Source organism: Vulpes vulpes, chromosome 14, assembly GCF_048418805.1.
Source record: "Vulpes vulpes isolate BD-2025 chromosome 14, VulVul3, whole genome shotgun sequence".
Taxonomy (NCBI): domain Eukaryota; kingdom Metazoa; phylum Chordata; class Mammalia; order Carnivora; family Canidae; genus Vulpes; species Vulpes vulpes.
In genome coordinates, this window is record NC_132793.1 from 22,700,544 (window position 1) to 22,725,810 (window position 25,267).

At 48.5% G+C, this 25,267-nt stretch overlaps 1 protein-coding gene across 36 annotated transcripts in view; it reads right to left on the minus strand.

Moving 5' to 3' along the window:
• EPB41L1 (erythrocyte membrane protein band 4.1 like 1) overlaps nt 1–25,267 on the minus strand; it is a 143,669-nt gene that overhangs the window by 75,030 nt on the left and 43,372 nt on the right. Inside the window, exons 1-2 of one of the 36 annotated variants that reach the window (XM_072735951.1) lie at nt 24,274–24,384; nt 23,694–23,920 (exon numbers count right to left, since the gene is read on the minus strand). The exons of 34 other annotated variants lie outside the window; for them this stretch is intronic. The gene's annotated coding sequence lies outside the window, so the exon portion shown is untranslated. Of the gene's footprint in view, nt 1–23,693; nt 23,921–24,273; nt 24,385–25,267 lie in introns of those variants that run through there. One more of the 36 variants, XM_072735936.1, reaches the window with a different exon arrangement.

Consider the following 25,267-nt stretch of genomic DNA (forward strand, 5'->3'; position numbering starts at 1 on the left):
AGAGCCAATTCACAGAAGGACTGGAGTCCCGCTGGGCAGACTTCCTTACAGATGTCCTCCTTCCCTCTGGACTTTTCATTCTCCAGCTTCCCAGATTCCTCCCAGGAACTCCCCAGGCCCTCAGGGGCATGACCTTGGGCAAGTCACTTTGCCACTAGGGATGCTTTGTTTGAGTTCAGTTACTACATAGTTATTCAAATAAATAAGCAAAAGGATCAATAAAACTTAGGAGTTAACCAGATGAACTTACTATTTCCTATGCACATCTGGCAAGAGATCCTTGACTCCCTGCTGGTCAGTATTTTTATTCCAGATTGATTCTGAGCCTCTTCTGTTCACTGACCTTCCCAGCCTCAGGCTCCTGACGGCAGGACAGACCACAAGGCCAAAGCCCTCATTCCTTCTAGTTCACTCTCCTTCTCTGGATCCTCCTCCCCTTCCTTCCTTCTCCCTCCTCCCCTGGGTCAGAGCTACTTTCCCACCCTCTTCAGCTAGATGGAGCCTCTCACTTTCCCAGAAGAATCCAAGCTACATTCCAAAGACAGAGGCGGGATGTTCCCAGACATCATTCTGGATTTATACTTAAAAGGCCCAATTCCTTTCAGGTCAGTGGGACTACCCAGAAAAGTGGGTTTCTTTGACTGTCAAGATTTCCAATGATTATTATTGACCAATATTTCTAGTAGCACATTCCAGTTTGCAAAGTACTTTTATGGGTGATCTTCACATCTTGTAAGATACCATCCCCATTTGATAAATAGGCAGACTGAGGCCCAGAGTGGGGGGTGAGTGATTTGTCCAAGGTTATACTTACTCAGTCACCCTAGCTCTCTGGACCACTTTCCACTTGACACTGTCATAACCTTTTCCAGAGAAATCTGTTGGGGGTGGGGTTTTGGGGGATTGCTCTGAAGAACACATGGCCCCTTATGGTCATCTGTTGAAATGTATACTCCAGTTACTTTGCTGCCTTCAGTCCCCAGGCAGAGAAACTGAGGCACAGGAATAGAACCCAACCCAGAACCACCTCTCATGAAAGCCCTGTGGAGAGATGCTGGGAGCCCTGGTGGACAAACATGAGTTGAACCAATGAAGAGGGCCTTTTCAGTTCTCCTAGTTCTGAATTCTGCTTCCAGCCCTGGCTCTACCACTGTCTGTGTTACTTGGACAGATTATTTGACCTCTCTGAGTCTGTATTCTCATCTATATTGTAAAAAATTGTAAAAAAAATTGTAAATTACATATAAAATGGGAGAAATTCTTCTGCTCCACTTCTGTTACTGGGTTGGTGTGATGGGAGGTTAGCAAATGCTGGCAAAAGAGGAAGGACAGGACCCCTCATTCTCTCTCTGATCTGCCTAGGAGGTGGAAAAATTATTTTCTCTTAAATCTTAACTCAAGGGAACTTGATGTAAAAGCACCAGGATAAAGAAAAGCCAGGAGAAGGATGGAAGTTATTCACTCCATTGGCTGGGAAGGCAAAGCACACAATGTCAACAGCCCCCCAAAGCTGAGGCAGAGATGAAACCTTCAAGCAAGGAGGGCCCCTCGTACCCCCTCTTTTATCTTCAGTTGTCTCTGCTAATGTCACCCCAAGTAGCCTGCGGTCTCGTGACTCCCAGCCATTGTGGGGGTCCCTTGGTTTGTGGATGGCTAGCATTCTTAGCCCAAGGATTTAATCTTTCATTCAGCAAGCAGATGTTCACACTGAGCCAGGCCCTGGACTCAGAGAAGGCAAGAGGAACTGGGTAGCCTCTGTTCTTGGACTCACAGTCAGTCCCATGGGGAAGAACAGCACATAAGCTGGCCCATCAGAAGGCAATGTAAGATGAATTGCCACCATTTTCTGAGCATTTACTCTATACTTGACACTAGACACCATTCATTTGTGTAATGCTCACAATATCTCTCTAACATCAAAATCATTCACTCCTTTCACAGCTAAAGTTAAGTGAGGCTCAAAGGGGTTAATGACTTCCCAAAGTTCACCCAGCAAATAAATGGCAGAGCCAGGATGTGACTGCATGTCCATCTAATGCCAAACCCTGAGCATCAATCCTTATGCTCTTCTCTCTGCTTCCAGAGCTGGGCTGACCGCTATGTAGCCGCTGGCCACATGTGGCTACCAAGTACTTGAAATGTGACAGATGCAAGTTGAGGTGCACCATGAGTCTAAAGTTGACACTGGACATTGAAGATTTAATTTAAAAAGAGTACAATGCAGCTCATTTTTGTGTTGAAAAATCTTAGATGTATTGAGTTAATGAAATATATCTTTAGAATCTGTCATTGGTTTCTTTTTGTTTTTTTGTTTTTTTCATGCGGTCACGAGAAAATTGTAAATTACATATGTGGCTCACATGACACTTTCCCTTAGTCGGCCCAGGTTTAGACAATCTGAAGTTCTAACCCAACCCCTGGGGCTCAGAAAAGGCTTCCTGGAGAAGGGGATGCTGAAACTGAGCTAAGTTAAACGCAAGGTCATGGCAAGGAGGGCATTCCAGGGCAAGAAAGCTTCAGGGCATCTGGCTTTGGCCCCAGAGGGCTGCAGGGCCTGGGTGGGCTGAGCTGCAGCCCCAGGCAGCTGAGAGCTGGGCCAGTCTCTAGAGGAAGCTACCAGAGCCAAACTTTCCAGAGCAGCATGATCCACAGGCCTGGGACATTCTGCCTGCTGAGGCTGTTCTCACTGGTCCTTGGCGCTCTCTGGAAAGCACTGCAGGGTGGCTGCGTCTGGGTGTAGAGCACAGGCAGGATAGACAGGCAGCAGTGCTCACCTGCCAGGAGCCTCTCCCTTCCAGCCTCCCCGTCTCCTTGCCTTCAGACTCCTCCAGGAAGGCTCCCAAAGCACTAGAGTCCCCAGGGATGACCCTCCCCTGGAACCTTCCAGCCCAGACCATGGGAGCCATACATTCCCACATTAGGTCATATTCTGGAGAATGATGGCCCAGCTGCTCGGCGGGTCACGCGGTACAAAGTGCTTTTCTATCTCTAGTGTGGTGTTGCTGAAGATTGCGAGAGCAGAAATTACCTCTGGGGAGGGGGGTCAGAGGCAAGAATAGGGAATGTTCATTAATTTGTATAGGAGGTATGTGACCTTGGGCAAGGCCTTAACATCTCTGAGCCTCAGTTCCCATCTCCGTAGATGAGAATGATATTGGCACCCCCTCTTAGAGCTCTAGGAAAATGACATGAGAGGATACCCACAAAGGGCTGAGCGTGCCCTGCAGTATCCTCAGTCTCTCCAGAGCCTGCAAAGGTTGCCTCCCCTCCAGGAAGTTCACCCTCCCTGCCTCCTCCACCCATGTTCTACCCAGCCTATCCCTCCTCTGGCCTACTGGACCATACAGCTCTCCACTTCTGAATTCAGAGTTCAGTTGTCTGAACAACGGAAGCTCTATAGTTTCTCCAACAAGACTGTGGGTTGGCAAAGGTGAGAGCCTTACCTTCCCCCTTCCCTCCTTTTCCTTCTCCTCTTCTACTCCTTCCTCTTCCCCTTCTGTACCCACAGCCAGTCCTCTGCACAGGGCTGGGCATCCCATGGTCCCCTGCACCAGTGGTCCCAAGGCACTCCAGTACCTTGGACATTAGGCTGCCATCTTTGGCCAAAAATAGGCAGGTCTGGACCAATGTGGACCTGCTGGTCTCCACTGAGCAAATCTCCAGGAGCTGATCCTGCTCTGCTTTCTCAGTGGAGAAGCCTTCAGTGGTCCCCCATTCTCTAATAAAGCAAGCCAAACTCTTTGGCCTGACTCTCTAGACCATTGCCAGGATGATCTTACCTGGTTCTTCAGCTTTATCCTCACGCTCTGTGTGGGTAGCTCTGTCAAAATGAATGGTTCCGGGCTCCCAGGGCACAGCAGCCCAGCCCTGCCTCTCTCCTTCTGCACATCTTCTTTCCTCTGCCTGGAAGACCCCTCCTCCTTTTCCCATGGTCACTCATCCAGGCATCCTCCAGGAAGTCCTTCCTGGTCTTCTCCTCTTGGCAATAACTCCTCCCAGATAGAAGGAAACTCTGGGCCTCTCCCTCCCACACTCTACCCTCCAGCCCTGGGTCACGTGAAGTGTTGAAGGGTCTTAATTCCTGTCTGCTGGGAATTTGATGGCAAGGGTCACTTTCATCCTTCTCCTCCTGAGGGCCCAGCTCATAATACATGTGTGCTGTGTGTCCCTTGGGCCATCTCCCCTCCCAGAGTCAGAGGCTTGGAGTAAGAATTCACCAGGACACCAGGACACTTGAGGCTGAGTTCTGCTGACCCCGACACCACCTTGGCTACATTCTTAATGAGCGCCACACTCCAATTGCCCCTGGGAAATCAGCCCTCACCCAGGACTCCCGGGGCCTGAACATGAAAGATCTGGCCACAGTCCCACTTGATATGCAGATATTGTCCACCCAGCCTCCTATCAGGTGCCTGAGGTGTCAGCTGAGGTCTGCATCATCGGAACACCACAGATTCCTTGCAGTCAGAAGAGACCTTGGAGACTATCGTACAGAGGCTGGGTGCAATGACAGGCAATGGGAGGAAAGTGGGTCCCATGTGCCAGAAGATGCTGCAGTGACACCATCAATCACCATTATCATTGCAGAGAGCAGCTGGGTCCCCACTACATACTGGCACCGTGCCTAGCAATTTGGGTACATTTTCAGTTTTTAATCTCTTACTGCCCTATAAAGCAGAGGTTATATATGCACTTGACTTTACAGGGAGAGGAAACTGAAGCTCAGAGCAGTGAAGTCACTAAACCAAGGTCACACTGCTGGTGAGGCGGGATGGAGGGATGCAGGATTTAATCGCAGGCATGCCTGACTCCAGAGCCTGTGCTTTTCTACCATTAATCCTGCATACATTTGGTTTATCACAAATATACTGTGGAGATGCTGGCCAGATTTTAAAGATTTATTTACTTGAGAGAGAGAAAGAGCAGGGGAAGGGAGAGAAGTAGACTCTGCACTGAGCATGGAGACTAAGGCAGGGCTCATGTCATGTCCCCGAGATCCCAACCTGAGCCGAAACCAAGAGTCAGACGCTCAACCAACTGGTGCCCCTCAGTAAAGTTTTCTTTTTAAAAAAAGGTTTTTGTCCCAGAGAATATATGCTAGAGATTTTCAGGATGTGGAATACTCTTAGTACTAGATTCTGAAGCTAGAAAGCTCTTTCTCTCTTTTTTCTTTTTGATTGTCTTTCTATTTCAACCAGGACTGTTCTCAAGATCTCTAAACTCCCACACTAGGCCAAGCAGAATTTCACCTGCTGCCAGTTGCTCAGACCACAGTGGGTGTTGTCTTATACTCATATTCCCAGCCCGGGTGCCACCCAGCCAATACTTTACTTCTAGAGGCTGGCACTTCTCTGTAGTCTTTGCAACCTTCTCTTCATCCATTCATATACAGGGATCAGATGGTGAGACCAGTCACTATATCACTGGTTAATCACCAATTTCATAAGGCAGCCAGGCAGTGATGTCTGGATGTTCCCACTCCTTGTACCAGGCCAGGCTGGGCAGAGAAGCCTCTGTGTGTATAAACACAGCCTTCTGCTTATGCGGCTCCTGCTGGACTCCCTCGCCAACTCGGCCCTCTGTGGCTTTTATCTTCCTGCCCAAAATAACCATTGGCTTCAGTGGTTCTCTGGACATGAATTAGATTCTCGTGAGAGCCCGTGAGCAACTTGAGGACAGGAAGGGCATGTTATCCATCTCTGTTTCCCCAGTGCACCAGGGCAAAGGTTTGTGGGATTTAGCGAGCAACTGTGTGTGCCTGGAGGGACCCGAGCTAGGCAGTGAGAACTCACCAGCAAACAGTCATGCTCTCTGAAAGCCCACAGTTTAGCAAAAACACCAGCACCAGTCAAATGCAATAGAAGGCAAAAAATACTAAAGGCTGTAAGAAAAGGATGGAGTGTTTTGGAGTTCAGAGGAGAAGGAGATTGTGGGAGGAGCAGTTATCAAAGGTTTCAAGGCAGAGGTTGCATTTGGGCTGAGCATTACAGACAGGCCAGAAGGACAGTCTAGATGGAAGAGATAGCACAAAACAAGGCACATGGCTGGGGAATACAGGGTAGACTCAGGAAACTGGCCTCGTATGACCCTGAGCTGAGGATGCTAAGGGCTGAGGCTGGGGCTGGAAGACATATGGTACCAGTGGGATCCTCGGATGGAATGGTATTCCAAGTGGTTCCTTGCACTATCTAGCAACTAGCCACATGTGACTATATACATTTAAATTAATTAAAATGAGAAAAAATGTAAAATTCATAGACACATGTGGTTAGTGGTTACCATATTGGACAGTGCAGATGTACACCATTTCCAGACAGTTCTGGATGGCTCTGGTACGCATGGCAGAGAATCCAAAAAACTTTGAGTGGAGGCATGACATGATCAGAGCTGGGCTTTAGGAACATAAATTTGTCCTCAATGAGAAGTAAGTGAATGGAGGGTAGGAGAGACCTGGACCTGGTGGTGGTGGGCCAAAGAGCATTACAATAATCCTGGCAAGACCAATAACCACTTCCCTTTCCTCTGTTCACCTCTTCCTATCAGTATGCAGGAAAGCAGAGAGCAGTGTTTCTCAAAGTGTGGTCCCTGGAACAGCATCATCATCTGAGGACGCCTTAGTGTACAAATCCTCAGGCCCCACCCCAGACCTACAGAATCAGGATCAGAGAAGTAACTTGCATTTCAATTGGTCCTCTCATGGTTCTGATGCACACTCAGGTGTGAGATCTGCCAGCACAGAGGCTAGAGGCCAGGCCGGTTCCAAAGTAACTCTACCCTCTGGAGTCAGAAGATGTGGCTCAGAAGATGTGGAGTCAGAAGATGTGGCTCCATGTCCTGTCTCAGACATTAGCTAGTGTGTTTCATCTCTTTGGCCTCTCTTTACCAAAGAAATCAGCTGTATTTGTATATAGAGGAACTCTGTGTTAAAAATTCCACCAACATGATGAAATTTTAAATGCAATTTCATAGGATTCAATAGTTGATGGGCTAAATGCTATGTATCCCTTCCAGAGCCTGCCCCCTGCCTTGTCATATTGCCTCTGCAGTCTCCCTCCCCTGCCTGCTCCCCTCATTCAGCAGAGAGCGAGCACACAGTCCTGAAAGACAACCCCTGCCCCCATGGGCTGTCCCTGCCACTTCCCAAAGAGTAGACAGATTGTCCCCCAGCCATGAGAAGGTAGAAGAGAAGGAGATTGCCTGCCTCTCGTTCCCCCACCCCAAACCCCTAGCTCAGATGCCAGCCACTAAAGAGGCTCCCAGATGCCAGCCCCCACCCCCAACACAAACACAGACACAGATACACAATGCATATATCCTCTTTCCCATAGCCACAGCCAAGGGACTACACCTCCAGACACTTGGTGGTACGGTCACTCAGAACAGGCAAGAGTTATTTTTAGAGACCGAGTGACAGGATGGGTGAGAGCAGTTCCACACTGTCAGAGCTACTGCTGCCACCACCGGCTCTGATGAATCACTACCCACTACGTGAATGTACACGGTTGTCAGCATGGCCAGAGAGGCTGCGCGGCTTCCAGAATGAATGTCTTGGATTGGTGACCACGCTGATCACACCAGGCTGGGCCCAGAATCACACCAGGGGCAAGACTGCCCAGCTGGAGCCAGTAGAGTGGAGCCAGACCAATAGCCTAGCCCAGCCTCCCCTGACCAACACAGCCCTCACCAGTACAGCCTACACCAGGCCACCAGGCCATGCAGGGGCCTCTCCCTGCCAAAGGCCCTTCAGAGTAGCTATTGATACCTCTCCTCCTCCCTAGTCTATCTGAGTAAGCCTCTCACCCTCCACACCAGTGCAGTCTGGGTATTACGGCAATGAGCACCTAGTACGTCAGGCAAACTTGAACAGTATCAATGCAGCTGTCAACTGGTTTCATCTTTCTAGAGGGCACTTTAGAGAAGTGCATTCTAAGCCTTAAGATCATACATAACTTTAAGCCAGAAATAATTCTTCTACAAATTTATCTTGTGGGAACAATGGATATACATAAAGATATAGCTATAAGAACACTTGTTTTGCGTATACAAGAGTCTTGTCTTGTATACCAAGGTGAAGTGGGAATTAGAAATTACGGAACTGTCCAAAAATAGTGACTACATTATATCAATAACGATACATAAATAATGATACATAAATATCCTGAAATATCATGCAGTTGTTAAAATATGGTGTCGTGGATCTATATGATCGTACGTAATAACGTTCACAACATAATATAAAATTTTAAAACCAAATAGTATGTAACATATGATCCTATTTCTATAAAATGTGTGTGTGTGTTTGTGCATAGAAAGAAAAAGAAAACTGGAAGGAACTATACAAAAAAAATAATGCTCCCAGATGTTGTTTTGTGACAGTGGAATTATTTCTTTTGTGCTTATTTTGTTTTACTTCCTTGCTGATTTTCTGGTGTGTGTATTGGCAAGAACAAATATGATTTACATAAGAAAGGTAATAAGAAAAGCCTATTACCCTCACCTGACAGCCTCTGCTCTAAACCACTCAAAGCCCTTTCTGGTCTCTCATTAGAGCCCCCACTCCTTCAGCCATCACTCTTATCAAGTCTCCCTCTAGCTTTGAACTTCCATGCCCTCCCCAGTTGCCCCCTAGAGTTTCACTAATTGGGAGCCCCATCCAGCCATCGCTCACAGACCCCTGACACAGGGGTCCACCGTGGAAGTCCCCTCCTCCAGGAATCCTTGTCTGTGAATCTCATCTAAACAGAGAGTCTGATCCAGGGAGAGTGCATCTCATTACAACAAGGGAAATAAGATTATAATAAAGATAAAAGTGGTAGTAAATTGGTTGGTGGGAATATAAATTGGTGCAGCCACTGTGGAAAACAGTATGGAGGTTCCTCAAAAAAATTAAAAATAGAAATACCATATGATCCAGTAATTCCAGGACTGAGTATGTACCCGTGAAGATGGAAACACTAGTTCAAAAAGATGTATTCACCCCTCTGTTTATTGCAAAAAAACATTATTTACAAAAGCCAAGATATGGAAGCAACCCAGGTGTCCACCAGTAGATAAATGGATAAAGAAGATGTGGCATGTATCTACAATGGAATATTACACTGCCATGAAAAAGGATGAGATAATGCTGTTTGTGACAACATGGATGGACTGGGAGGGTATATGCTACATGAAAGAAGTCAGACCGAGAAAGTCAAATACCAAATAATTTCACTCATATGTGAAATCTACAAAAGAAACATGAATAAGCAAACAAAAAGGAGAATCCAATGTATAAATACAGAGAACAAACTGATAGTTGCCAGAGGGGAGGGGCGTGGGCAAAGTGGGTGAAGGCAGGTATATAGGTGGAAGCCTATATCTCCCATCTACAGGAGAAACCAGAGTCATGAGAATAAGAGGTACAGTGTAGGGGATTCAGTCAGTGATGCTGTGGTGACAGCAGCTATACTTGTGAGCAGAGCATAAGGTACAGAGACGTTGAATCACTATACTGTACACCTGAAACTAATGTCACAATGTCTGTCAACTATACTATAAATTTTTTAAATCTTAAAAGGTGGTAGTGAGGGCGCCTGGGTGGCTCAGTCAGTGTCTGCCTTCAGGTCATGATCCCAGGGTCCCGGGATTGAGTCCTGCATCAGGCTTCCTGCTCAGCAAGGAGTCTGCTTCTCCCTCTATACCCCTCCCCTCTGCTCGTAATCTCTTTCTCTCTCGTGCTGTCTCTCTCTCAAATAAATAAATAAATAAGATCTTTTAAAAACTATATATATATTTTAAAAGTGGTAGTGAATATTCACTATATTCTGTTTTCCTTTTTTCTTTAGCATTTTATTATACTCCTATCACTTAACCCTCACAATGGCTTTCAAAGTGGGTGTTGTTGCATTCATTATGGAGAGGAGAACACTGAGGCCCCGTAAGTATAGCAGCACAACACTTGCCAAAGGTCACATGGTCAGACAGGATTCAGAACAGGTCTGATTTCCACATAGAAGGAGTTAAATAGAAGAACTGAACAGGATATCCTGAGCCCACATTCTAAGGAGCCATATTCTACAGAGCCCTTCCTTTCAGCTCAGCTCATAGCTGCCATACCCCATCACCTGCCCAGAACCCCACAAAAGCCCATCTAGGGCCACGTGCCCTGCATCTCCACCCCAGCCCATCATTCCCTCCCAGCTCTGGCAGTGGGTCTTTGCTGCCTCCTCAGGTCTCCTAGCAACAAGATGTTGTGCCCTGCACTTTCTCAACCTCTGGGATCTCCAGCTCAGGCCTGTCTCACTGAGGAGGCAGCAGCTGGCAATTCCTCTCACAGGGGTTATGGCATCCCTGTGTGGCTGGGGGGAGGGTGGAGGGAGGAGATGGAATTGGTCTGCCCCCCACTCTAGGCCTGCTCCCAGCTCCACATTTGGGGCACTGGCTTTGGTTGCACTGTTCTTTTCATGAGCTTCTATCTGCTGACTGGGACATAAAAAAGAAGTGGGATCCTCGGCCTTGAATTCTAGTCAATTCCAGTTCACTTTTGTATTTTTATTTTTTTTTTCACTTTTGTATTTTTAAAGTACATACATGGAACCTTCCCACCAGAGAATTAATATTAAAAATATCAAAATAGAGACATTTGGGTGGCTCAGTCAGTTAAGCGCCAGACTCTGATTTCAGCTCAGGTCTTGATCTCAGAGTGGTGAGAGTGAGCCCCACATTGGACTCTATGCTCAGCATGGAGTCTGCTTGTCCTTCTCCCTCCTTCTCTGCCCCTTTCCCTGCATGCATGCTCTTTCTCTCTCCTTTTTTTTAAAAAAAATAGCAATAATTAAAGTACTAGCAACAAAGCAGCTACTTTATCTTTACTCGATGCTCTAAATGACCTCTGAGAAGCAGGACCTAGTAGTCCCATTCTACCGATGAGGAAACTGAGATGTAACTTGCCTAAAACCACGTAGCTACTATTAATGGTCTACTGAGGTGGTACTGTGAATGAAGAAGTTTTGCCTCCCACGTTCATTGATAGTTGGGCTATGACTATGTACTGATAATTACCAAAACTGAGCAATGGGTTCATAGAGGTTCACTATACTATTCTCCCCACTTTTCTGCCTGTTTGAAACTTTCCATAATAAAGTTAAAATCAAGAAGAAAGGACAACAGAAAGATGACTGATGAGCGTGTGAATTCTAAGTCTGGCTTGAACTTAGAAAACCCGTAAAATCATCCAAACTTAGAAATATTTTGCTCTGACAGTTTTGAAGGTCAGGAAAAGGCAAGCATACTGGAACCCACTTAGAAGCCTCTCTTTCTCCATCTTTCTATACAATTTTCTGCCTCTGCATTGTTGCTAGGAAACCAGCGAGCCAGGAGAATCCCAGTCTGGGGGGCTGGGCCCTCCGCCTTCCTTCCTTCGCTGCCTCTCTGGAGGCTGTGGTGCCCCTGCACCCAGAGCTGACCCCATTGGGCAGTCTCCTGGGGGTTCATGAGCTGTATGCTGGCTGAGATCCCGAAGGCCGCTGGGAGAGAGGTGAGTGTAAATCCAGAGAACAATGATTAAAAAGCAAAGTACGGGCCTCTCTCTGCAGGTCCCCAGCTCAAAAAAACTCCCCAGCAGTCAGAGGGCCTTTAATCAAGTCTCCGGAGAGAGTGAAACACACACAAGGCAGGAGAGTGACCAAGGGAGTGTGAATGAGAGAAACTACTCAACAGAGGCAGGAAGTGTGACAGGTGGGGAGAGGGCGGCCACTGGGAGGCAGTACAGCATAATGGCAGTACAGACTCTGGCAGCAGGGCATCACCGAATCCGCTCCAAGGCTTCCTATCTGGGAGATGTCTTCACCTCTCTGAGCCTTCATTCCTCAGCTGCAAATGGAGGACAATTCTACTACGATACAGAGCAGACATAAGGATTGAATAAGGCAATACAGGTCAAGTGTGTAAGCACACAATAAATAGTGGCTTAAAAAACTGCTAACCAGGGGCGCCTGGGTGGCTCAGCGGGTTAAGCATCTGACTCTTGATTTCAGCTCAGGTCATGATCTCAGGGTCATGAGATCCAGCCCTATTTTGGGCCCCACACTGAGCATGGAGCTTGCTTGAGATTCTCTCTCTTCCTCTGCTTCTGCCTCTCTCTCTCTCTCTCTCTCTCTCTCTCTCTCCTCAATTCTTCCTCCCTCTCCTCTCACTCCCCCCCCCCGCCCCGTGCATGCACCCTCTCTCTCTCTTTCAAATAAATCAATCAATCTTTAAAAAAAAAAGTGTTAACCACATGATCCAGCAATTCTGGGATATACCCAAAAGATTTGCAAGCATGGTCTTGAAGAGATACTTGTACATCTGTGTTCATAGCAGCGTTATTCACAACCACCAAGAAGTAGAAGCAACACAAGAATCTAACAACAGATGAATGGATAAACAAAATGTGTCATACACATATGATGGAATATTATTCAGTCTGAAAAAGGAAGGAAATCCTGACACATGCAAGAACGTGGATGGACCTTCGAGACATTATGCTCAGTGAAATAAGCCAGACACAAAGAGACACATACTGTTTGATTCCATTTATAGGAGATGCATACAGTAGTCAAATTCACAGAGGCAGAAAGTGAAGTGCTGGTTACCAGGGGCTGGAGAGTTGCTGTTTAATGAGTACAGAGTTTCAGTTTTGCAAGGAAGAAGTTCTGGAGATGGATGTGGTGATGGTTGCCCAACAACATGAATGTACTCAATGCAGCTGAACTACTTAAAAATAGTTAAGATAATAAATTTATGTTATGTGTATTTTACCACAGTAAAAAAATAATAATAATTAAAAAGAAAGTACCAGGCATAAAACCCAAAAACAGAGTAAGAGACTAAGAGACAAAGCTGAAGAGATAGGAAGAACTAGAAAAGTATGCAGAAACGGGGTGATCCAAAGAGGAGAAACACACTCCACATGCACACCCTTCCAAAGCCATAGAGCACAAATGGAGGACTTTCCAGCAAGGGCGTGCACTTCCAGGGTGCTCAGGACCTGTTTCCTACCCTGAATTCTGCCCCCAACAGGGGCTGCTCTCATAATCACTAAGAACAGGCCTATGAGAGAATCTGGCCCCACTCCTCCCTGCTGCCTGGAATCATCGGGGAAAAAGGGAAGGATGGAAGCCCAGAAGGAAGTGAAGAAAGGAATAACAGGTAGAGACAGCAAAGCAGCAGAGCAGCATGTGAAAAGGCCCTGAGGTACGAGCCATGTGTGGGGAGCACTCCAGGGTGGCAGGATGCTCAGGCATGTTGAGGGAAGTAGAAAGGAGAGAGGGGGCAAATGGGGAAAGGCCTTTACTGACCAACCACCACATGCTAGACACTGTCCCGCATCATCATCTTAGTAATGTTTAAAGTCATCCTGACTGGCAGGTATTCATGTCCCCATTTTATGGAGAAAGAAATGAAAATTCAGATAGATAAAGTAACTTTCCCCAGGAAACACAGATGGTAAGCAGACAGTAGGGATTCAAAAACCAGCTAACTCCTAACTCCTGCTTATTTCTTCACCCCTGGGATATTAGTACAAAAGGCCAAGACCATGCGCTGTAGAGTCAGAATCCCAAATCCACACTATCCCTCACTAGCTGTTTGATCTGGAGAAAATTTCTTAACCTTCTGCGTGTCCATTTCCTCAGCTGTTGAGTGGGAATGAACATAGCACATTTATCATATAGTTTTAAGAGAATTAAATGAATATCATACTGCGAGAAAAGTGCATTGTGCACAGTGAAAACATAAAGTAGCTTTTATTATTCATTATGCTTAGCCTTCTAGGTACTCCCCTATAGGCCCCCACAGGCCAACTGGCCACCACTGCTTGTCCCTGGCTGAGTCGAGTGCAGTCTTTGGAACGAGGCATAGGCCAGACCCAGATCCCTGAGAGTGCTAAGACCCCAGGCAGGGCAGTAACCTTGAAGGAGCAGCAGGAACATCCTGGAAATGACCTCCTCCATGCTCTGGTTTCAACTCCATGGCCTAAGTAAGTTGTTCTGCAGATGCTCAGTGGGACATGGTCTAAGTAGCCTCCATACTCATGGAGTGACCATAATAGAAACAAGCAGGGCTGCCAAGTTATCTACCTACTGGCCTCCACCATGGGCTGACCCCTGCCCCTCAGCACCTTCTGGGATGAGGTGACCTGCAACACCAGGAAGGCCTTCAGAGACCCTCTAATTCCACCCCTCGTCACACAGATCAAACACCAAGGCTAGAGATAAGTGGGGATCTATTGGGGGTCACACTGTGAACCAGTGGGCAAAGCTAGAACACAACACTGGGCCATCTAACTCCCTGGTCATTCTGGTTTATTTTGCCATTCCTACACTTTGTCATGTTGAACACAAGTCTACATATTCAACTTTCAAGAGGTTTAGTCACTCTTGCCTAACTTATAGTCCCTATAAGTCTAACTCTGGGAGGTTGGCCTTATGGGAAAGGCAAGAGCTCTGGGGACAGGCAAACTGCATTCAAATCCCAGCTCCACCACATCTGTTGAATGGCCCTTCATTTGTTTATATAGAACATGGTAGAAATCGGCAGCTAAGAGGGTAGGTTATAGCACTTCCCAGAGGGCGAGCCACTCTACCCATCACTGTTTCAGTTTCCCCTTCTGTAAAGCCTGCCTCACATAGTCATGAGGACAGAATTAGAAAAATATAAAGGACCTGGTACAGTGCTTTCTATGCTGTAAGCACTCAATAAACAATGTCTATTGCTGGTACTATTATCTCTAATGCCAAGATCAGAGCATGCCGCCAACAGGTAGCCAAAGGTACCTCAGTCTCAAAGCTCAAACTTTCTCAGCTTCTCTCATGCAATCATGGGGTATTAAAACTGGCAAGGGCCCCATTTTACAGGCAACAGAGTTAAGAGTCAGAGGGAAATGACTTGCTCAAGGTCATGGAGCAAGTTAATGAGTTAAACTAGAACCCAGATCTCTTGGCTCTTACTGACTTAAAATTTTTTTTTAAGATTATTTATTTATTTATTCATGAGAGACAGAAAGAGAGAGGCAGAGACATAGGCAGAGGGAGAAGCAGGCTCCTTGCAGGGGGCCCAATGTGGGACTCAATCCCGGACTCCAGGATCACGCCCTGCCGAAGGCAGACGCTTAACTGCTCAGCCACCCAGGTGTCCCTTACTGACTTAATTCTATTATCATGAGCTCTTACTGTCCAGGCAGCTGTGCCTGTGTGTGGATCTGGGGTGAAGAGACCACAGAACTGAGCAACCTTGCCATCATGGCGGACGCAGGTCAGAAGTGGGGTGGGGCTCCATGCTGGCAGACAAGGCCAGCTGGGCCAGCTGCCAAAGTAGCACCATAGGCACAGCTCGGGGCCCTCTCATCAGCTACATAATAAAGTAATTATGGGATTAGGGATAAAATTAGTCACTTGTGTAATTAATTTGCTGAGAACCAGAAAAGAAAGGGCCTTTTTGAAGAGTTGTTCCTTGGCCCCTCCCATGAGTATTGCTGCAGAGGCACAGATGAGTGAACATACACACAAACACATATACACACAGCAGTGATGGCGACAGATGAACAGGGCTACTTGGCTTCCTGTGGTAGTTCCTCACCAATTCTAGCCCTGAAGGCAGGGGCTACATTCCATGTTTGCCTCATGGAACACTTCTGTCACAGCATCACAGGGTAGGCTGCCTTCCCTCAGAGCCCTCCATCACAGAGGATCTGGTGATATGGTCTCTTATGCCTCTCTCTAACCACAGCATAATTAGGCCTGGGTTCCCCTGGCCCTTCCTCCATTATAGAGGCTGGTGGTCCAGTTCCAACAGTACGTGGGGGTCCACCAATCCAGCTCTCTGGTATTCATTGGTCACTGTGATAGACAGAATAATGGCCCCCCAACGAGGTCCATGTTCTAATCCCTAGAATCTGTGAGTATGTTACCTTGGATGGCAGAAGGGACTTTGCACATGTGATTAGGTTAAGAATTTGAATTTAAAAAAAAAAAAGAATTTGAATTTATATTATCCTGAATTATCCAAGTGGTCCCAATTATATCAATCATAAGGTCCTTATAAGTGAAAGAGGGAAGCAGGGGACTAAATGTTATAGAAGGAGGTGTGATGATGGAACCAGAGTTTGGAGTAATGCCATTGCTGGATGGAACCATGAGCCAAGGAATGTGTGGCCTCTAGAAGTGGGAAAGGTCCAGGTACATGGTCTGTCCTAGAGCCTCCAGAAGGAGTGTAGCCGTCAACACCTTGACTTTAGCCCCATGAAGCTCAATCCAGACTTCTGACCTCCAAGACTATAAAGTAATAAATCTGGGTTATTTTAAGACACTAAGCATGTGGTAATTTGTTACAACAGCAGTAGGAAAGAAACTAATATAGCCACCTAATGAGTGACACTTGGAGTCCACCTTTGCCTCCAGGATTGAAGCCCTTGATGAAACTCTCTCCCCAAGGGCCAGCCAGGAGCATTCTTGGGGCCAACATGTACCCTGAATGCACCTCTAGAGATTAGGCTTGTACAGGCGCCCCAAACTCTTACCCAGAGAAATATCTTTGGGGAAACAGCACCCCAGAAGAGGAGATAAAGGGAAATAGTTCTGGAAGGAAAGGGTAAGGCCCCACCTTACAGCTCCACTCCAGGGGCTCGGCCCCTCTAACACATTCTCCAACATAGGGAAATCGGCCTCCATAAACCAGATCATCCCCAGGGGTAGGCTGGCAAGCCAGGGTTCTGGCCTCAGCTTGGCCCAAGTCACTAGGTGGCTTCCTCTTTCTGAACCTCACCATTGTCATCACGCCTTGTGAGATAGTCACTCTCATCATGCCCATTTTATGGCTGAGGAAATGGACTCAAGCAGGTGCAGAGGGGAGCCTGGTTTGAACCTAGGCTGCCTCACTCCACAGCCCTACCCTGGCTCCCTCTTAGTGTGAACAAGGGTAGACAGAGGATGGTCTGGAGCAGCCCCTCCACACAAGGAACAGGTTCTACAGACCTGAGGGGGTCAAAGCCAGCCTGCCTTTCCAATCTGGAAGCTGGGCTTTAAAGTGGCCCAGCAGCTGGGCAAGATTTACTGAGAGCCTACCTGGTATCCACAGCACTTGATCCTGGATTCCCTTCCTGGCATCCCACCCTAACAGGCATCATCTAAAATACAGAACTAGCACTTCATGCAATGCTCATTGCAGTGTGATTCATAAGAGCAAAGACTGGAAACAATCTGAATGACCGGTAACAGGAAAAAGGGTGAATTGATCTTGTATCTGATGGAACTCTCTGGAATGACACAGAAGGCTGCTTTGCATATACCACTATGTGAAACTTGCAGAACAGCCCCAAAGATGCCCCAGGGAGGACTATGGCTACCTAAGAAAAGGGCAAAGGGAAAAAGTGGGAAGGAAACACACCAGACTCCCGACCATACTAAGGCGTCATTTTTTCCCCTCTTCTTGTTTTTAAACATCTCCATGTTGTTACTTTCATTATTTAAAAAAGAAAGTCTTATTAAAAAAAACAATAGTAGGGGCACCTGGGTGGCTCAGTGGTTGAGTGCTGCCTTTGGCTCAGGTCATGATCCTGGGGTCCTGGGATCGAGTCCCACATCAGGCCCCCCACAGGGATCCTGCTTCTCCTTCTGCCTGTGTCTCTGCTTCTCTCTCTGTGTCTCTCATGAATAAATAAATTTTTAAAATCTTTTAAAAAAAAAGAAAAGAAAACAGTAACCATGATGAAGCCCTGAGGAACCCACACCTGAGACACTGAGGAGAAAAGGGAGGACAGGAGAACAAGAGCTGGCCAGATAGTGGCAAAGCTGGAAAGAAGGGTGTGATGTTGTGGAGATGGAAGAAAGTGAAGGAGAGGGGATTCCTGGGGTCAGCATGGCCTGGGAGGCGCCGATGCCCAATGCTGGCCTCCCTGCCCCCAACTGCATTCACAACACAAGCCAGGAGCCAAGAAGGCTGTTGTCACTGATCCCCCTACGCTCCTCACTGAGGTGTCTCTGAGTGCTCCTACCATGACCAGCATCCCCAGGGGAAGCATTTCCAAAGCAAATCAAGCACCAAGAGAAGCAATGGTGTGCCAAACCCATGGCCATCCACTCCCATCCTAGCCAAGCAGAGCAGAGGAGGCCTCACATAGAGGAACCTGGTCAGGATTTTCCTGATCCGTAACCACTCACCAATTCTACCAACAGTGTTTCTACAGGAACCCACATCACACACACACACACACACACACATCACACATATACATATTTGCTCCTTGGGACCTTCCTCAGCCTCTCTGACTCATCTGTTGCCTCCTGGATATAAGCAGACACATAAGCGTACCTGAGTCACATACCTGTTCACATATCTTCCCACCCCCACACATACCCCACCAGCTTGCTTCCTTCTCTTGAAAACCCCATTCCTCCCTCTCTCCACCTACTTCATCATGGACCTCAGGTCAACCAGAGCACAGAAGGGAAGGTCCTCCAGCAATTCACATCTGGCTTCACTGTGCCATCCCTGCCTCCCTCCACATGCATGGCAGGCAGTGGCCAAGTCTGGGCTGCTGCTTCTAGAGCCCAGAGGTGGAGGGAGGCTGGGTCACAGAGCTAACAGCTAAACCAGGATCTGAGGGCCAATGACCTAAGAAGCCACCTCTGACCCTCAATCTAGTGAGCCAACAAGGAGGAGGGCTGAGTCACTACCAGATGTCCCCCATTACACCCTCATTCTAAGGCAATTGGCATCCCTGCCTTCTGCCCACAGCCCAAATGTATGGGCCATCCTCCCAGGCAGCCTGTGGTAATGAGCGTGGCTGGGCCAAGACAAGGCCAGTATCAATTAGGCCACCCCCTTTCCTGCTAGTGAGCTCAGCCTCTTTACTTTGCTCTGATTTCAGCTCGTCTGAAAAATCCTCATTTGAGGTCCCTGGAGGATCTTAAAAGTGTTATTCAAACATTAGCTCTGACACATGGCCTCCCCCACTCAGACATCACCCGCCCCAGGCAACACTTTTTTCTTCCTGCTTTTTGGCACTGCCAGGAATGAGCAGCTTCTATGGTCTGCCATGTGGCACCACAGGTCCTGCCACTTCAAGCCCTCCAATCCTGACCTGCCCCAGGGAGGTCATTTTCAAGGGAGAAACAGGGGAAGGGGACTTGGTGCATCCTGTATGGCAGACATGTGATTTTGTTCAATGTCTGTAACAACTCCCTGAGGTGGCATTATGATTCATGTGCCACAGATGCCAAAACTGAAGCTGGGCAGCCCTGCCAAGGTCACATAGCCAACACGTGGCTGAGGTAGGCCCAGGACCCAGGACTACTGAGCTCCAGGGCTCTCCCGATGGCCCTGCCCACCCCAGCCTGCCCTGTTCTGCACACTGCCCAGCCACTCCCTGAGATGGGGTATCCATCACTGGCTATCCCTAACCTATTACCCTGAGCCTGTCTCCAGGTGGAAAGAGCAACACAGGAGGGGCTGAAGGATTTGGGACCTCTAAGGAGAAGGTTGAGAGAACACAAAGTTCCTAGGAAAAAAAACAAACAAAACACAACAATGTGGGATCCCTGGGTGGCGCAGCGGTTTGGCGCCTGCCTTTGGCCCAGGGTGCGATCCTGGAGACCTGGGATCGAATCCCACATCGGGCTCCCAGTGTATGGAGCCTGCTTCTCCCTCTGCCTGTGTCTCTGCCTCTCTCTCTCTCTCTCTCTCTCTCTCTCTCTGTGACTATCATAAATAAATAAAAATTAAAACAACAACAACAACAACAAAAAAAAACAACACAACAATGTGAAGAGCTATTTGCAACTCCCTTATTCTGACACGTGTCTAATATGAGCACCCACAAGAGGCGGCATCGTGAGGGGCTAGATGGGAGGATAAAAGGTCAAAAAGAAGAGGATGTGGGCTGCGTAGTCAGAGAATTCAGAATGGGAAGGACCAGAGGTTCAGCCCAATGCCTTTGTTTTTACAGGTAGGGAAACAGAGGCCCAGGGAGGGGAAGGGGCCCATCTAAGGCCAAGAGTGAGTCTGTGGCGTGCTAGGATTCAGATGCAGATCTTCTGACTCTTGCCTTAGCTTTCTAGGACCTAAAGAATGAAGGGCCTGGAGCAGACGCTCCCTGGGATACATGAATGAGCGAATGAACAAGAGGACCCATCACCTCTACAGCTGAGCGAGCAGAGCACAGAAACCTATGTGGTGCTTCCATGGGGACCCCAGCTCGTTCTGGTTTCTCACCCCATGAAAGTGGAGGCAGGAGGAAGGCCCTTCCATTCACCAAAGCTGAAGCTCCAACCAGGAGCCAATCACAGCCCTGGAAGGAGGCAGAAACTTTGGTTCCCATGGCAACGCAGACAAAGGCCTCTCAGCACAGCTATCAGCTGGAGTAGGGATGTGGACTGCCTTCCACCCCATCCAGATAAGGTTCCCCTCTCCTTTTCTCATTAAGGAAGGAGTGAACCCAACTGTTCTGTTCTTACCCCCAACCTCCAGCGGCGTCTCTGGGCCCAGCTCAGATTGGAAGGGTGGAGACGATGGGCTTCTGAGTTGGGGACTTCAGACGGTAGTTGAGTCTTGCCCAGTCGTGACTTTCTACCTTTCTACTGCCACCACCTTTCTACTGCCGTCTGAGCTGGGACGGGGGTGGGGGGGTGGGAGGGGTGGGGGGGGTGGGGGGGTGCCTATGTGCATGTGCGTCAGTTCATGGCCCACACTCTCCTCTGAGTGGCAGTGCCAGCTGCAAAGCCACAGAACAGCCTGGAGCAAGAGGGTGGGCACCTGGCCCAGGCCCAGCTCTGGCATTAATTCACAACTGGACCCAAGCAGGTCTCCTCTGCCTTCTCCTGGGTCTCATTTTCCCCATCTATAAAGTGCAAGACCTAAGACCTATAGTTCTCTGGAACGACAGCCCCCAGTCCACACTCACCAAAAAAATAATGGGGAGAGGGGACAAGTCAGAGCTTACCTTTTGAAAGGTCACCTAGCCCTGGTCAAGGGACCTGGAATACACAACCTGTCCCACTAACTGGAATTGTCTCTTTCTACCTACTTTGAGGAAAATGAAGAAAATCACAAGAAAAGTGATGAGCCCTGGAAAAGAGCTTCCAAATATCCCCAGCCTTGGTCACCTACAGGCCCAGCCGCCCCATCCCTCACCCAGGCCCTAGCCCCACAGGGAGGAAGTGTATACAGTGTTTGAGCAAGCTCTCTTGTCACTAAGGGAGGGGTCACTCACTCAGAGATTTCAGAAACATTTCCCATACAGAGTCAGAAGGAAAAAAGAAATTTCTCAGGAAGTTTCACAAGTCCAAAAAAGTCAAAGTATGGACATCAAAACCCACACAGGAAAAAAAAAAAAACCCACACAGGTTCGCCATGCTTTCAGCTCTGTAATCCCTCAGTCACCCTATGGAGAAACCCTTCAGCCATCCAGGACGGGGCAGCCTTCCCTCACCTCCCACCCCCACCTCCATCAGGCCCTGTCCCCGGTCCGGCCCCTTGTCTCCAGGGCTACTTGCCCGAGTTTCTCAGTGCCCGCTACAGCCTGTCCACTGGTCTCCGGCCTCTGGCCTTGCCCCTTCAACCCCTCCTCCCACTGCCAGAAATCAGATCACTTCATTCCCAACCTGACACCCTGCAGTGGCTCTCATGGTCCCCCAGATAAAATTCCAGCTCCTGGCCCAAAATACAAATGCTCAGGGGTGGGGCCCGCCTCAGCTCCACTTTCCTCTCCTGCCATCCCAACAGGGACAGTGAATTCCAGGCCCTCCGGGGCACCCTCCCATTTCATGTCTCTGCACCTTTTTCTGTGCGCTGGTGATTCCTGCTACCTCAAATGCCCTTTCTGAAGCTCCCACTGCAGACTGAAGATAACCTCTCTCTTTACTGAGTGCTCAGTACGTGCTAAGCCCTATGCATTCACTACTTCATTTACTGTCCCTAAGGCCTTAGGAGGTGGGCTCTGATGCAGCCTGTTTACATCTGGAGAAACAAAATGAGATGTGTGGATGGGCAAGGAAGAAGTCACATGGTTGATAAAAGGAGGAGCCAGGATAGAAATCTAAACATCTGACACCCCAGTCACCACCTCCCCCAGGGACAGTACAATGATGGGCAATGTTGAATCAAAAACCACAGCATGTTCCCAACAGCACTGCTTCTGCTTCCATATGGGCCTTTGGGAATAGTTTGCCTCAGAGAGTGCTTCCAGAGAGGCCCCAGCCTGGCCCCTGAGTATGCCCCCAACCCAGCGCTCCCTGCCACCACCACACAGCATGAGCTCTGCAAGCACACCCAGTGTCTGAGCTCACACCGCAGAAGAATAGCTCTATAGTTACACTTAATGACCCAGTAAGGACTCCCTGCAACGTCTTTTAGGAAGTCTAAACTCAGCCTAGCATCAGGGACCGCCAGGACCTGGTACCAGTTCATCTTCTCAACCTTGCCCAAATGCATATGTGCTCTAGCCACAACACACTGGGGGGTATTCACCTTCATTCAGCATGTTGGTTCACACTAAAGCCTGCTATTTATTGAGCACCTACTAAGGGCAATGCAGTAAGCCAGGTGCTCAATTAGCACTCTTGTGTCTCTACAACTCATTCATTCACTCATCCAACAAATCCTTCCTGAATATCTACTATGTGCTATATAATGCAGAGTTAAGAGTGAACATGACATTGAAAATAAAAGACAAATGGTTATAAATTGTGCTCAGTGTAAGGAGGAGCCAAGAGGCAAAGGCAGAGAGTAGTACAGGGGGGCAGGGGAGAGAGGTGTCTAAGAAAGCTGACTTGTAAAGGAGAAGGACCTAAGGCTGCCAAGAGCCATGGAAAGAGAATTCTAAGCAGAAGGAACAGCAGGTATAAAGGTCCTGAGGTAGGGAAGAATTTGTTAAACAGAGAGAAGACTCCTGCAGCTGAACTAAATGAGCAGTGGGGACCTACATGACTAGAGGGGGAGGCAGGGACCAGCTTATTCAGGGCCCTGCAGGCCATGGTAAGGAACTGAGTTTATTCTAAGAGCAGGGGAAAGACACTGAGTGACAAGGTCTGATTTGTGTTTTACAAACATCACTTTGGCTGCCACTTGGAAAGGAGACTGGGGAATATAAATAATGTATGTAACTTATGCAAAGTAACTGGCATTGTGCTGGTTCAATAAATGTGAATTCCCTTTCCTTCTCTCTCCACCCTATTCCAGGCTGGAAATGTCCTCTTTAGCTTCTATTCCTTCTTCTGATCTATATACATTGTCAGAATTTGAATTTTCTGAGGACATATGATCTAGATACTTTTTACTGTCAGATGCAGTCCAGCAAGAAGATGAATTTGCCTGGTGTCATACATTGGGGCTGTGGTGGTAGAAGGCAGAGGGCCTGCTCTTTCCCCCTGAATCAGACCCTGAGTTGATCTGAAGGTCAGGAGGAAGCAGAGGCAGCAAACGCTGAGGCTTCGCCCTGAGTTCTTGTTCTCCCCACCTTATCGTGGAGCCGCTCAGAAAGCCTGGTTCTCAGGCAATTCCAGGCTCAGAATAAGGGGAAGGGGGCTTGAACCAGCTCCACCTCTAGGTACCTCTCTTTCTGCTTAAACCAGACAAGCGCAGACCAGAAAGCCCTTCTAATGGAGCCTGGATACTTGTGAGGATGTTAGCTGATCCCATCACCACTCCCAGGAAGCAAGAAAGGGTCATGGCCCTCATCTTACCTGTTCAGAACCTGAGGAGTCGGGTGTACTCTAACTTGCCCAGGGATGGAGACAAAACGGTAGAGCAGAGCTTTAAAGGGAATCATAGTATGTGGCTACATGAGGATTGAAGAGCCCAAAGCCCCATTGTACAGATGGAGACACTGAGGTCCAGTAAGGGTTTGGCCCATGGTCACATGGTGAGGAGGAGTTCCAAGCTTCTGCTTTCCAGCTCCTCATGCGTGTCCCTGAGAAAGGTGGGAAAGAGGACAGAGGGGACGGTGGGGGGTCAAGGACAGGGCAGCTCAGCCTCCTCTGGCTTGTGCCCTGCCCGAGCTCCCACATTTCCCACAGCTCATGGGTGTGGCAAAACCTGCCAAACCAGTCCCCATGCCAGGGCCAAGTGGCAGAGCCCAGAGCTGCAGGGCTTTGGGTGGGTAGGCTACAGACACCAAGATGGGGCGGGGGGTGGGCAGGGAGGATGAGGACAGACTCCTCCTCAGTCTGCCAGCTGGGCCACACGGGCACTGCCCCAGGGCCAGGATGGGTGCTCACAGCTGAAGCACTCTGTCACCTAGCATCAGGCACAGCCAGGACTCACCAGGCCTCCTATCCCCAACAGGCATGAGGACTGCCCTCTGTTTCCCTTCCTCCTCTGGAAACTCAACATGTCAGTTGTCAGTGCCACCAGGGAAGAGGTCCTGGAATTTATCTGAGAAACACAGCAGGAGGCAGGGAAATGTGATAAAAGTGATATCGCAGCTACCAAGATGGAGTCCTGCCACCCTATGACTTGCCAGGTACACACAGGCTCTATCCTTTGTCCTCCCCAAAGGCAATGACCCAAATCTAGCTGAGCCCAGGATGCAACTATGGGGACTGGGGATCAGGAGAGCTGTGTTCTCACATAGTTCTGTGATGCCCAGTGTAGACCCAGGAAAACCTGTCCTTCTCGGGCTTTAGTTTCACCAGCCTTCCTGTGGAGGTGCTAGGTCAGCTCTGTGGTTTCAGGAGACTTTGAGGTTTTCTCTCACCCCATCTCCACCCCATCTCACACTTCCTTCTGCCCAAAGGAAAGCCTAAGAGTGCACACCCACCAGCGTGCCCAGCCCCTACTAGTCAGGGCTGGCCTCTGTGTCAGGGGCTGCCTTGCTGGGGAGGCTAGGCCCACAGGACAATGAGAAAATTATCAGGCCAAACTGAGTGGGAGCTGATGATGCTACCAACTTTTTCCAGGTGCTCAGAGACCCGTTCAGAAACCATTCCTGAGGCCTGCAAGATCCAGGAACCAACGCTAGGGCAGAAAGCGATCCTGGCATCAGCCTAGGCTCCTGTGAGCATGGGACACATGAGCCAGGCAGGTGCTCCAAAATGTCAGAGACTATTCTCAAATCTCAACTAATCCCCTCCTTTGGTAGCTAGGGAGGAAAAGTCCCAGAGAGAGGCAGGGAAAGCTCTAAGGTCACACAGCAAGGCACAGCAGAGGAGGAACCACTAACTAGAACCGACTCCCAGCCCAGGCCACCTCCCATAGCAGAGGCGTTTTTCCAAATTCAAAATCATGGACCCCACACGCTCACCACCCCTTAGGAGCT